The following is a 14,551-nucleotide window of genomic DNA, read 5'->3' as shown; positions in this document are numbered from 1 at the left end:
TCCTGGTAAATTGAAGTCACGTTGGTCAGGCCCATTCCAAATCATTGAAGCCTTCCCACATGGAGCAGTGGGGATTATGTCTGAAAAGGATGGAAGGAAATTTAAAGTAAATGGGCAGAGATTGAAAATATACCATGGTGAACCATTAGTCAAGGACAAAACCATTGTTCACTTGGCTAAACTTTCTTGACCTTAGTCTACTTTGGTTAGTAATTAGTTTTGTTAGTTAGAGTATTCGTATAGTCGGAGTATATGATGGTTTAGTCTGTGTAACTTTTGTGTCTTGTATTGTTTTAATTTTCATTTTCTATTTAGTTTAACTTGAATTAACGAGTGATAGTATTTGTAAGTAGTTCGTAGGATTATTGTTTTTTTAACTGACTAAGTGTAACTACTGTCTAAAAATAAAAAAGTAAAAAAAAATATAAAAATAAAAATAAAAATAAAAACAAATAAACGAGGGGTGATTAATATATTGGTGACTGAATGGTATAAGAGTTAGGAATGCTGACTATGAACGAGGGGTGTAGTAAATCTCTTAAGTTTGAGGTATTAGTCATATGAAGGAACTAATGTTTAAAAGAAACACGTGAGTCACAAGAAGTTGTTAGCTCATATCTGTATACTCATCTTTGAGTATGTCCTAGGCATAAGTGTTTTAGCGGGTTATACTAAATTGATTCATGCTTGAATGAGGCCTTGGAGTGTTTTAGTTTGCAAAAAAATAAAGAATTGGGCCACTTAATAATGTTGAGAGCCCAAATAAAAAAAAGTGTTGTTTTATTTTGTAAAAAAAAAAAACATAAAAAAAAAATTGGGCTTACTTGAAGTGTTTAACTTTGATGACCTGTATATATTTTTTATGCTGTCCCACTTCATTTTATGGCCTAAATTCTAGCTCAGCTATACATTGTATACTGCTCAACTACCTTTTGAATCTGACAATTGTCAGTTCATCTCTTTCCCTTGTATTGCCAAATTTGCTGCACAAAAAGGAAAGGGAGTGGAAACAAGCTCCACTAACTCCCCACCTCGTTCTTTATCACCAGATTCCATGAAGGCCGAAGCCAGAAAGAAGCAGATGATTGAGACAAATATGGTCATATGTTGTGATCTCGGCAAGTATACCGATTGTTTCAAGTAATAAAAGTGTGAGTAGAGTATCGTCCCACGAGGACTAAAGCACCAAATATTATTATAACTATTCTCTTTAATTTGGACACTTCGATTTGGTTGTTGAGAATAATTTTTGAATTAAAATAACAATAATAGAACAAAAAGTAATTGCAAGAAAAAATCAATAACCTGCAAGAACGCAAGAATTGAAAATTAACTTTAGAATATCAAAGACGGAAACTGCATTTAGGAATTATTTCACCTCAGATCCTCCTAGAGTTGTTTAATTAATTTCAATATTAAATTATCTCAGATATTTCAGACATTCCTCTTCTAAAAATAGTTAGTTAAATCCTAATGTCTTAGTAACTTTAACCCTTTACTCTAATTAGAATCTTAATGTCTTAGTGATTCCTCTTAAAATAAGCATTAGACACAATGAATTATAAAGTCTACAACTCAAGCAAGCCTATGTCTAGATCATGTAAGAATTAGTATTTTACCCTTGTCAGGATTAAAACTCCAATACGTCTATTGTGAGTCCTAACCCTCAAATCTCTATAAGAGTGATCAATCATACAAAGATATAGAAATTCATGTAAGGTAAAACACAAATAACCAAAACAATTTACTAAAGAAACCAAATTAAACCACAACTAGGATTCACACCGGATCCATAATCCTAACTACAAAAGAAAATTAGTCAGACATAGCTGGCTTAAACAAAAAAAAGAAATAAAAAGAAGTCATGAAGAAGAAGAAGAAAAAGAAGAATCAATGTTACTCAATCTCCATCAAGCTCCTCTCTGTGAAATCTCCAACTCTGGTTTTCGGTATTCTCTTCCTTCCTCTGAATGTCCTTTTGTGTTTTCAAGAGTTGCCTTTTTATAATGATGAAACCATATCTTTTAATTTTCCATAATATCTTCAATAGAATCTTCACTAGAATCTCCTATCATATCTTTGATCCAATCCTTCAAATCTTTCCTTTTTTATTTAATGGAAAACTTTCCTTAAAAATATTCAAAGGAAGATTCAATAAGATCTTCACTGATTCAGAAATCTAGAGCAAATCCACTCGAGCTCTCCAATTTATCTCTTTATTGAGCTGGAAATTACTGCAAAATATATAAATTTTTATGAGAATATTATTGAGAATAAAATAATAATTTAATTATAATTCTCATAACTTTTAATTACTTTTAAATCAATTAACTTTCATGTTAACGCTTAACATATAATAAATTGGAGGCTCGTCATGACCTCCTATGAGTGTGACTTCAACTTGGACAAATATGATCCATTGACCAAGTTATATGTAGAGAGGTACATTATATTCTAAGGGTGGCAATTCTTTGCTGAGCAGCATGACATCCAAGTGACAGTTGCTTTGGTTAGAGAGTTTATAGCAAACTTTCCTAACTCTGACAAACCCACCACAATTAAAGTCGGGGGAGTTAAGGTCCCCATTTCACCTTTAACTATCAAAGAAGTTTACAACTTCTCATATGAAGGAGATGAGGATCTTTACCGTCTCACATATGCTAATAAACATATTGAGAGAACGCGAAATTTGGTTGCTGAAATGCTATTTAATGAGATTGGAAAAAAGTGGACAGATAACAAGATTCATCACAAGCAAACCTGCAAGAAGGCACAAATCTGGGATAGCTTTGTTCGGGCACGTCTCTTTCTAGTTGGTCATGGACAATTAGTGACTTGGAAGCATGCAGTTGCTATTTACTGTATTTTGGCAGATTTTCCTTTCCACCAAAAGAGTTGTTGCATGAAAGTTTATGCATCCATTTTAAAGCAACAAAAGGAACTTTCCCTTTTCCTTGCCTGGTGAAACTTCTTTGTGATAAGGCTGGCATCCCAGCTTCTGATGAAGACTCTTTGTTGGTCCCTTTTCCTACCACTTTTGATGAAAAGTGTCTCACTCGATTAGCTTCCAAATTCCTAAATTGGACAAGAGAGATTTTCGCATCTTTACACATACTGGAAGTTCATCATCACTAGAAGAAAGATTGTTTTCCTTAAAATAATAGTCCAAACACAGCAGGAGCATATTATCAAATAGCAAGAGCAGCACATCACAAAACAAGCAAAATTTTTCAAGCTCTACCATTTTAATAGAGAGCTTATACAGTACCTACTGGTGACGAAAAAGCAGCATGGTTTAGCTTTTGAAATGTTGTACCCAAATGAATTCTATCCTTAAATGCCAACTACACTCATTCAAGACCCATTCCTCATTCTAAAGCTGTTGCGAATGAAATTATATAGGAGGCACAAATCCATGCTATCCTTACATGAGGAATGCCCGCCCCAATTGAACAATGCATTGTCCTTATAATGCCAAATGAATTCTATCCTTAAATGCCAACTATCCTTACATGAGGAATGCCCGCCCCAATTGTTCTTAGAGTTGATTGCATTGTTCTCTCCTGCAACAGCTTCTGAACCACTACTGTCATCTCCTTTCTTCCATCTTACATTATGCTGTTCTTTAGCCTGCAAAGCTCCTTCTGTACTTCCTTCAAGCCTCATTAACCTTCTCTGCTCTTGTGCTTGCAGAGCACTTAGCAATTCTACCAACTTGATTTGAGACAAATCCTTGGTATTCTCCAAAGATGCAATGGTTGCTTCAAACCTTTCGGGCAAGGAGACAAGAACCTTTTGCACTAGCCTATTATCAGAGAGGTCAGTGCCTAGAGCTCTTGCTTGATTTGCAATATTTACCAACTTATCAGAATACTCCTTAATTGTTTCAGACTCCTTCATCTGCAATCTCTCAAATTGTGTGATTAAATTCAGCCCCTTCATGCTTCTAATCCTCTCATCTCCTTTATACTCATCTTTGAGGAAGTCCCAAATAGCTTGAGCTGATTCACAAGCCATAATTCTGCTGAAAATGGCAGGTGAGACAGCAGCATATAAACAAGACTTTGCCTTTGTTTTTCTTGTTATCCTCTCCTTATGAAACTTGATCTGATTGATGTTTGGATTATCAGGAAGGGGAGCAACTTCATAATCTTGTTCTACAGCTTCCCAAAAATCGCAACCCTCTAGATAGGCTTGCATTCTCACTGCCCATGCTTGATAATTTTCTCCATCGAATATTGGTGGAGCCATTGCTGAAAAACCACTCGATCCTCCCTCCATTAATTTCTCAAGTCACTCACAGCCCCTTAAGATCAAGAAGGCTCTGATACCAATGTTGATCTTTTATGAGAAAAACAAACATCAGAAACAATATTATGCAACAGCTTATTTTATTCTGACTAATGACCTTGTTTTTAAATACAAAACTGAGCTCATGCGGTTGCTACTAACCAGCTGATTTTGTTGGTCCACAAAACCAGCAACAAACTAACAAAGCAATAACAGTAAAATGCAGTAAACAAACTCCTAAACAAAAGACTAATCAATTTAAAAAACAACTAATTAACTCCTAAAAAATAGGACATCAACAGCAGCTTTGAAACACCAACACAAATAATTGTGATTTAAAATCAATGGCGATGCAAGAACTACAAATTTGGCTGAGTGGAAAGGATGGAAAGGCATAAAAGCATTGAGAAAAATCTAAGAGTAAATATCATTTTCGGTCCTCAGCAAATTTTACGATCCTCGCTTTAGTCCCTAGCAAATAAAAAGACTATTCGTGGTACCTAAGAAATTCAAAGTGGACTCATTTTAGTCCTTTTGAGGACTAATATGGGTCCTTTTTGAATTTGTGAGGAACCAGGATTTCAACTAAATGGGTTCATTTTGAATTTCTCAGGGACCACGAATAGCCTTTTTATTTGCTAGGGACTAAAGCGGGGATCGTGAAATTTGCTGAGGACCAAAAATGATATTTATTCAAAATCGAAAACCTAAAAAAGAGGATTGAGATTATTAACTCACTGCAGTTGAACGACTAAGACTTTGATTCTCTCCGGTAGCAGACAACAGATTATGGTAACAGGGTAAATTAAGGTGTCTATGTGTATTGATTGGGATAGGATTTCGGTTTTCAAATTCCCATTTACATAGTTAAGAGGTATTTTTTTTTTGGTGAACCATTGTTAAGAGGTATTTAATTAGGGAAAAGTATTTCTCTAGTCACCGGAGATAAAGTTATCTCCAATGAGCTCAAAATAACATCATTTTTGGATTATAAGATTAAAAAATTATAATGATAAATACTAATATAACCCTGCAATATATTAGAATTAAAAAAACACCTTGATTTTCGTCCCAAAACGACGTCATTTTGGGCTCACTGGAGATAACTTATTTCTATTGATTGAAGAAATACTTTACCCATTTAAGTCAATCTAACGGTTATAATTTATTGAAAATTAATAATTAATTAATAAGTATGACCTAATAAATTATAACAGTTAAATTGACGAAAATTAGAGGTTAAGATTTGATAATAAAAAGTAATAAGAAAAAGAGGTAGTAAGTATAACTTTCCTCTTAATTGTTTTCACATGGTTTAATTTTTCTGTTTTCGTTTGCATAATTTTTTTTTGACTTATATAAAAAAAAATTTGAAAACTTCAAAAATCTCATATAACTTTTCTTATAATCGTTTATTCTCTTTCCAAAGTTTTGAATCATTTATCCCTTTACTTAAAGTTTTTTTATTATTTACCCCCTAAGTGAGGGGTGATAAAAAAACTTTAAGTCACTGAGTAAGTAATAAAAAAGAGAGTAAAGCTCATTTTGGGTTCCTAGCAAAAAATACGGTCCCACTTTAATCTCTTACAAAAAAAATTAGTCCCAAGGTCCCTAAGAAATTCAAATTGAACTCATTTAGTTGAAATCATTGTCCCTCATAAATTCAAAAAAGACTCACATTAGTTCCTTAAAAAGGACTAAAATGAGTCCACTTTGAATTTTATAATGATCAGACGACTAATTTTGTTTGTAAGGGACTAAAGTAAGGATCTTATTTTTTGTTAGAGACCCAAAAGAGGGACTTTACTCTAAAAAAAATTCAATAAATGTGGAAATGATTCAAAAGTTCTGTGAGGGGTAAGTAATAATTGAAAAAACTTATAGGGTTTTTTTTTGAAACTTTCCCTAAAAAAAAATAAGTAAATCTCAATAATATTTTTTCTTTTTCTTTTAGAATAAAATTTATTTACTTTTCTGTAAATGTGGTAAAATAATTTTTTTTCAATAAAAAATATTTTTCCCGTTTACAAATACGGAGGAATAAGAAAAAAAAATGAAGATCCCAATTCACAAGATGACCAACTGCCCTCGAATCCAACTCGTAAAGAATAATGGAAAAGCTTTTCTACAAATATAGATAATTTTAAAATGGAACTAGTCTCACTCTATATATATATATCTATATATATATATATATATATATTTTTTTTTTTTCTTTTTTTCTCTTCGCAATGGAATTAACTTATTTTTGTAAGCAGATATATCTTTCTTTCCTAAGAAATATCCATTCGTTGATCCAGATACTTTTGGCTAGGGGTGTTCACGGTCTGGATTGGATCGGTTTTGGAAGCAAAAATCATCTGATCCAATCCCTTCAGTTTGATCATGTAATCATCTATTCGGTTTGATTTTTTTTCAAATCCGATCCGATCCAATCTAATTTTTTTCGGTTTGGATTGGATCAGTTTTCAGATTTTTGAAAATTCTAAAATTTGTTTCACGATTATTGTGCAAAAAACATCTTTTGTATATATTGGCTTTGTAATTTTATTTTATTTTAAATACAAAAGCATCAGAAAACGATAATATAGTTTTTTTTTAGACAATGAGATATGAAACTCTACATAGATAAAATTTTATTGATGAGATGTGACTAGTTTTTTTTTTTGGGTTTAGTTGATGAGTTAATGGGTCTTGAGTTTAGAAATTTTTGGACTATGATTAAGGAAAGACCCAAATAGGTAGAGGAAAATTAATATATTGGATCGGTTTGGATTGGATCGGTTTTCATCTACCAATCTGAAAACCGATCCAATCTAATTAAAATTTGCGGTTTTTTTTTCAATTTTTAATTTTTCGGTTTTCGGTTTATTCGGTTATCGGTTTTTCGGTTCGGTTACCGCGGTTTGAATCGGTTTGGATCGGTTGACGAACACCCCTACTTTTGGCTACTTGTTTTTTTACAAGGGAAAAATAGACAATCTAACTTAAAATTTAAAAATATCAAAAAATGAATTAGTGGAAAAAATTATAGATGGTACATGATAAAAAAACAAAGATCTCATTCTTATTGATAAAATTTGCCCCGAATCCCATATCTCATGAATAGTCCAAATTCGTCATCTAAACATGGAGAATAATGGGAAAGTAAAATATAAATAATATGATATGTTTTTAAGTAATATATTATTTTAAAAAAGGGTAAGATTATTTTATATCAATATAAGTTATATTCTTAATCTTAATTGGACCCTTTAGATCATACAAATAGATCAACTTTGGGTGAAAGATATGTATTACTTTTACTTAGTTTAGAATAAATTAATTTTTAATTTTAATCTAAAAATTAATGTAATTTAATGAATATTTTTAATAATTTATTAATCTATTTATTTATTACTTTTCTTGATTTATTACTTTTGTAGTTGAATCCTCTTAATTTTAATTGAATTAGTTTGATTTTAAGTTGTCATGTTCATCACCAAACATTCAAATGCCACATATACAAATGTAATTGTAACATTTATGATTTGTCAAACATCTATCCAATAACAATGCAGTCCATCGACATTCAAATGTGTAGGATATATTAATAATGTAGTCAATAATATATTCACATATAATCCCAATAGCTATAAGAGCCTAAGAGCTTGGTTATTTGATCTATATGGACTAGAGTCGAATAATTTGCATTACTTCTAAGAATTTCCCTAAATTATAAGTAATATTGTTGAGTATTCTAAATCTAATATCTCTTGGTAAAACTTCAAGTATGTCTAAACTCATTTCTCGCGAACCCATAATTTCTAATAATCTTCAAGTATTAGCTTCGTGTGTCGTATTTGAAAGAGTAACGTGTGAGGAACTTCTAGGTGTAATCACTATTGCAATTCAATTTCAGGATGTGGAATGTACTCGGGTTTGTTCTAATCGCTGAGAAGATCTTTTGACTAGTCATTTGCCTTGAAGAGAGATTGGATAAAGGAGATATGACCATCAAAAGTTTGAAGTACAATTTCCTACGAAAAAATATTTCATGAGAATATCATGTCAGTAGAGTTGTATTTCAATAACTAGGGGATATTATGGCAAATTATCCGCTAGTTTGTTGAAATTTAAAAAAAAAAAATAGGATATCGTTAATCAGTGTTATTACCAATATCACTACTAATTTATTTCACCGTTAGATTGATTATGTCGATCTAACGATTCTGATTTAACTTTCTAAAAACTTTCTTTCTTCTCACAATATTTAATGGGATAGGTTATTATAGTTACTCTTATTCTGCCTACTTTTACTTATCTCTCTTAACACCATCAAATTATAATTTCATTCCAACGACGAAGATCACATGATAAAATAAATTGTTTATCCATTTCTCTCTTCCACTGCCTCCACCATTTCTCTCTCCTCCCACCCTTTTCACATAATCATCGATCGGGCTTCATGAAACATTCCAAAACATAATGTAAGTGCACTTATTCCAGCAGTCATTTTACAATTACAATAAGCAGTGATCATTTCAGTCTGGAGAACAACATCTTTTTTGAGTCATTTCATGCTATTAGGTTCTCTCGACATTAAACGCAGTATTTGAATTAGGTTCCATTCAAAGCAAAATTTTCATTTGAAAAATTGACACATATCTGTATTGTTAGGAATTTTCTGCTATGAATAGAAAGCTGCTGCTAAGCCAAACGTCAAGTCTTGAACTGCTTTGCACTGTTACGATGGACCTAAACAAAACATGAGAACCAGTGATTTTGAAATGTTTCGTGAAGCGCGATCGATGACTATGTGAAAATGGTGGAAGGAGGGAGAATGGGTGGAGGAAGTGAGAGATAGAAAGAGGTAAAAGAGTTTATTTTATCCTGCGAATCTCCACGTTGGATAGACCAGGTATTTAAGAAAGGTAGGCAGGATAAGAACAAGTAGAATAACTTATCTTATATTTAATGGGATAGGTTATTGTGTCTACTCAAATTTTGTCTACCTTTGCCTACCTCTTTGATTACCGTTCGATTACAATATAATCCAACGGTGCATATTTGCCAAATAAAATAAACTCTTTTCTCTTATTCTTTCTCCTCACTTCCTCCTCACTCCCAAATCCTTTCTCTCTCCTCCCCTTTCTCTCTTCCTCGACGAATCTGTCCTTGAATCCCTTCCTTTGAATTAATTCACTATTATCGTGTATGGATTCATGGTTTTGAAAAATATATCAAAGAACTCAACTTCTCATCCAGTTTGAACCGAGACGAGAGCTTCGCGAAATTGGGAGCAATATATCAAAGAATTGGGTAATTAGGGATTCACAAACTACATTTCTTTTAAGGCCATTATTCATAAAATATTATGAAACACAAATAAGATTCTTCAAGAAATGCCCACGGTTTTCCCAGCCAAAGAACTAGCGATAGCTCGATACCGAATATGCTGTGCAGCGATAGCAAAAAAAACCTAGCAGGATGAGATTGTAGTTTGGTAGTATATTGATAGCAAAAATAACCAAGCAGGCAGAATAACCTAGCGATAGAAAAATATCAATGATTTTGGTTACGGGAATTTTTCAATCTTGGCTGGGGAGGAAGAGAGAAAGAGGAGGAGAGAGAAAGGGTGTGAGAGAAAGTGAGGGGAAAAAGAGTTTATTTTATTTAACAAATATAGACCGTTGGATTAGATTGTAATCGAACGGTAATCAAAGGAATAGGCAAAGGTAGGCAAGATAAGAGTAGGCAGAATAACCTATCCCAAATAAAAAAACATACTTTGAGAAGAACTTTGTCAAGGTAGCAATATAAAGATGAAACTTGCAATTAAAAAACAAGGTTTATAAACATTTAGAAGTGCAGTTTTTAAACATTAACGATGATATTCATTCACATTAAAAGATATTGTATTTTTTAAACATGTAATCAGTTAATATCTCAAACAAACCATTTTAGCATCAATAAAAGTAAAGATTTCTTATGTAGCTATGATCAAAGCCAGATATATTATTAATAATATCGAAATCATATATAAATGAAAAATATATAGCATAAAAAAAATTGATTCCATTAAACTTAAATCGTTTAGATTTTCAGTTCAACAATTTTCTGACATCTTCCGAATTCTAATATCTTAAACAAACAGCATAGAGTACAAAACAAAAAAGTAACAAAAATACAAAAGATGAGGTGGTAGTGTAAGTAAAGGAAAGGGGGAAGAAATGAAACAAGGAGGAAAACATAGGCATAGGAGCCAAATAAAGAGACATTGACTGAGAAGCTCCAGGGTGATGCAAGAACTTGGCTAGTCCAAAATCCACAACATGCATGCGTCTCGAATTCCCCAATATCCATCAGCCTTGAGCTTCAAGATCGCTGTATGAAGAACACACAATTAGGTGCAGCCAAATGAATTGAACATAGAATATAAAATTGTTTTTTCCCCCCTTAATTTGTGCAGTAATGCATTTGGTGGAAATAACAACAACACATAGCACAATATTATATTTTAGACCAATACTTACATTCATAGAGTATAGAAAAATTGCATTCACAGGGGCATGGAGAACAATTTCTATAATTTGAAGAAACAGTTGTTCAAAAGAATGCCGACTGAAAGGAGAACATTAATAAGCACCTATGGTTCCATTTTTTTTATTTATTTTTTTGTCTATATGTCATTCTCTACATTTGTGAAAAGGAGCAAGTACAATTAAATTCCAAGAAACCAATCATAACCTTATATATCTGTTATCATGTAGGAATTAGGATCACTGGTTAGGTAGGTATCTAATGCCAGAATGTATTTGCTAGCTTGGTCTTAGTTTATTGTGTTAACTTGATAACGTTAGCAATCATCAAACCAAAAGCCAATAGAATTTTGTAATGCAGCTGAATTAGGTGGTAAAGCACAACAACAATATCAAACACTTATCCCATTTCTATTTAGCAAAATACACAGATGGTTTGACAGGTATAGCACTGAATGTAAGCAGATGGCTAAATGTGGTGCACCTGTGCATTTAGTAACATCTCTTTCAGCTGCTAATCATCAATAAACACAGAAGGGATGTGACTAATTTTATGCCAATGCTCTCCTTCCTCCTTTTGGTACCGCTGCTGAAGTAATGGACAATTCCAAATCTCCAAAACAGAAAGGGAGTTGGGTAGACCCTCCTCCTCAGGCAAGTACTCAACACAAGGGCAACGGAGAATACTTAAGGATTCGAGAGATTGGAGGTGGATAAGGCCCCTTTTGTTGATTATTCTTAGCTTTGAACAATCCCGCAAGCAGAGATGGTGAATATTGGGTGGCAGCAGATTCTCCTCCGGGAATGTCTCCACATTTTCAAAGTCATCACTAACTATGAAATATTTCAGAGAATGAAGTCTAGACAAACCCCACTCTTGTCTCGAAGCAACCAGTTTGGGGCAAGCAAGCAGTCTCGGAGACACCAAATTGGAAAAATGACAATCTCGAAGCCAACCTGGAAAGCTATTGCCACGGTAGTGTTCGATAGAGAGCATTTTTAGGTTGCTATTTGGTTGAAGTGCCTCCAAGATCAGTGATATTTCTCCACTAGTTGATCGGCTTCCTCCTTTTTCATGGACCTTCAACGATAATTCTTCTAAATGTTTTTTATCTTTCAAATTGGCTTTCGCAGCATCTGCAGGATCAGTGATATTCCCCAACCCTGAAATCACGAGACTTTCTTGAAGATGGTTGAGTTTGCCCAACTCCTTAATATCGGATCCACTGTGCTCTCCCACAACAAAATCAGTCAGCGTCCGAAGATGGATTAGACTTCCTATATGCTTTGGCATCTTCTTTATTGATGTGAATTCCAGGTGAAGATGTCGTAAATTGAAGAGTTTGTAAATACATGAAGGGAGCTCAGTCAAATCAAAGCAATATTCCAATTTCAGTGTTTGCAAATTATGCAGCATACAAATGGAATCAGGTAACCTTTTAATCTCAGTGGAAGAAAGGTCTAGAAAATGCAAAAGCTTTAAATTGCTTATCTTATCAGCTAACTCTGAGAGATTGGAACCTGCGAATGATAAGACCCGCAAATATTTTAGACTTGAAAATAGAGCATGTTGTACATTATTGCATATCTTGAAGCCTTGGTCACCTCCTCTCCATATCAGACTGCGTAATCCATTACACTTGTAAATATGCTCTAATATTTTATCACCATCTTTTATTTTATGAGAGCACCAAATGTGACGTGTTTTATTTGGGATATCTTGCACCCTATCTAACAGCCTTGGGATAAGATCACCCTCTATTCGAAAACAGAATTCTCCTGACACCGATTTTGCTAAATCATTGACAAGATCAGGCATCACAAAGAAAATGCCTTCAAATTGTTGGAAAAATGAAATATACTCAAGCCGATTGAAGGATTCATCACCCAACTCTTCTTCTTCACTTTCATCTGTTTTACACCATTCAACAAACCTTCTGCCATCCAAAGCTTGATTAATTCATCCTTTTCAAACTTATAACCTTTGGGAAACATGGAACAATAAGCAAAACAACGCTTCAGATTGGATGGAAGGTTAAGATAATTCAATCTCAGCGATAAAAGCAGCCTAGTATCAGTCCTCAATATCTTATCCAATTTTTGTTCAGAGGGTTTTGTTCGAAAGAGATTTACCAATAGTTTTATATATAAAGGCGACCCTTCACATATCTCTGCGATTTTCTTGCCATTTGATTCAAGATATGGATAATCACTCACATTATTGTCGTGAAAAGCATGTCTCTTAAATAAACTCCAGCAATCATTTTCTTCCAATCCGTTTAATTCAAACTTTTGGGCGGAATTCATGACTGATACTACCTCCTTATCACGTGTTGTGACAAGAATTCTACTTCCAGGAGATCCATAGTTAAGGGCAGCATGTAGGGCCTCCCAACTTACCCAATCAAGATTCCATATATCATCTAGAACTAGCAAATATTTCTTTCCTGATACTGTCTTCTCCAATTCTTTTTGGAGTGTTGTAAAGTTTCCAGCATCTGCTGAACACTTAAACGACTCAAGAATTGCTTTTGTAAGTCGAACAACATTAAAATAATCCGAAACATGTACCCATGCTATAGGTTCAAACTGCTCCTTTATCCTTTGGTCATTGACCACAAGCTGAGCAAGGGTGCTCTTTCCCATCCCACCTATACCCACTATGCTAATTATAGGTACCTGGTTGTTCCTGTCATTGCCACTGACATTATCTGAAAGTAAATATTTGATTATCTCCTTTTTTTCCACATCTCTACCATATATGTTGCCTGATGGATCAACCAAAGATGAAGTTAGCAATCTTTCTGGGGGATTCCAAATAACTCCACCTTCCCTGCTAGCATGAGTGTCTTTTCCCAATCCTAGCCTTTTCATTTGCTTTGCAAGAAATTCTAGGTTTTCAAACAACTCGTTGATCCTAGATTCAAATGGATTACTAGTAAAGGCTGAAAAGAAGCCTCGTACCTTGCTTGTAGCTGAAAGAAATTTAGCCTTGAGCTTCTTCAGTTCTGCATCAGCAGCAATCTCATCTAGCAGTTGGTCTGTCTCATAAGCAGCATGTTTAAGTTCATCAAGCCACTTCTTCACGGATGGGCTTTGGTACTGCTTTTTCTCTGCGTCATCCAGCACATGGTTGATAGAATTAACTGTAAGCTCAAGTTTTTTCAGAACCCCACCCTCACGTTTGCTTCCACGGAGGAAATCACTGGAAGCCAACCTGTCCAAAGTAACTTGAAAGAAAGACGAAAGAAATGCCCCGACGATTAGCTCTGGCCCCGCCATGGCTTTCTGTAACCCAACCTGGGATGGAATATTGAGCACAAACAAGGAATAGTAATAGTAGTGTATATTGTTTGTTCTATCAAGTAAAATGGAACAATAATTATGTAATGGAGCGTTTCTTTGTGTTTTGTGAAGATAAGGCAATAATTTGCTAATGACCACACGTTTGATTTCTTCCCAATTATCATATTGACATAATAATTGTGTTCAATTATTTCTTCTACTTTTTGCTGTGGGGTAAGATGCCATTCAAAGAGCCCAGTGAGAAACTTCGTTGATGGTGACACTGAACAAAGTGTCACGCTTGACAACAAAATTATCAGACTGTCACGTCAACAGTAAATTTTGTCAAAATATCACGCGGTATAATTTGTTACACAGTGTAGCGAATTATGCATGCAAGTAATTCGTTACACAGTATAATGAAATATGCCACGTCAGAATGCACAGAATCAAAA

The 14,551-nt window shown here is 33.9% G+C and overlaps 1 pseudogene; it reads right to left on the bottom strand.

The window, feature by feature from the left end:
- Window positions 1-10,335: 10,335 nt before the first annotated feature.
- Window positions 10,336-14,217, bottom strand: LOC133290379 (putative disease resistance protein RGA3; annotated as a pseudogene).
- Window positions 14,218-14,551: the final 334 nt, after the last annotated feature.

This window comes from Gastrolobium bilobum, unplaced genomic scaffold, assembly GCF_033153095.1.
Source record: "Gastrolobium bilobum isolate Gb01-03AN ecotype WA unplaced genomic scaffold, APGP_CSIRO_Gbil_v1 utg25141, whole genome shotgun sequence".
NCBI lineage: Eukaryota > Viridiplantae > Streptophyta > Magnoliopsida > Fabales > Fabaceae > Gastrolobium > Gastrolobium bilobum.
This window is presented reverse-complemented; position numbering and strand designations above follow the sequence as displayed.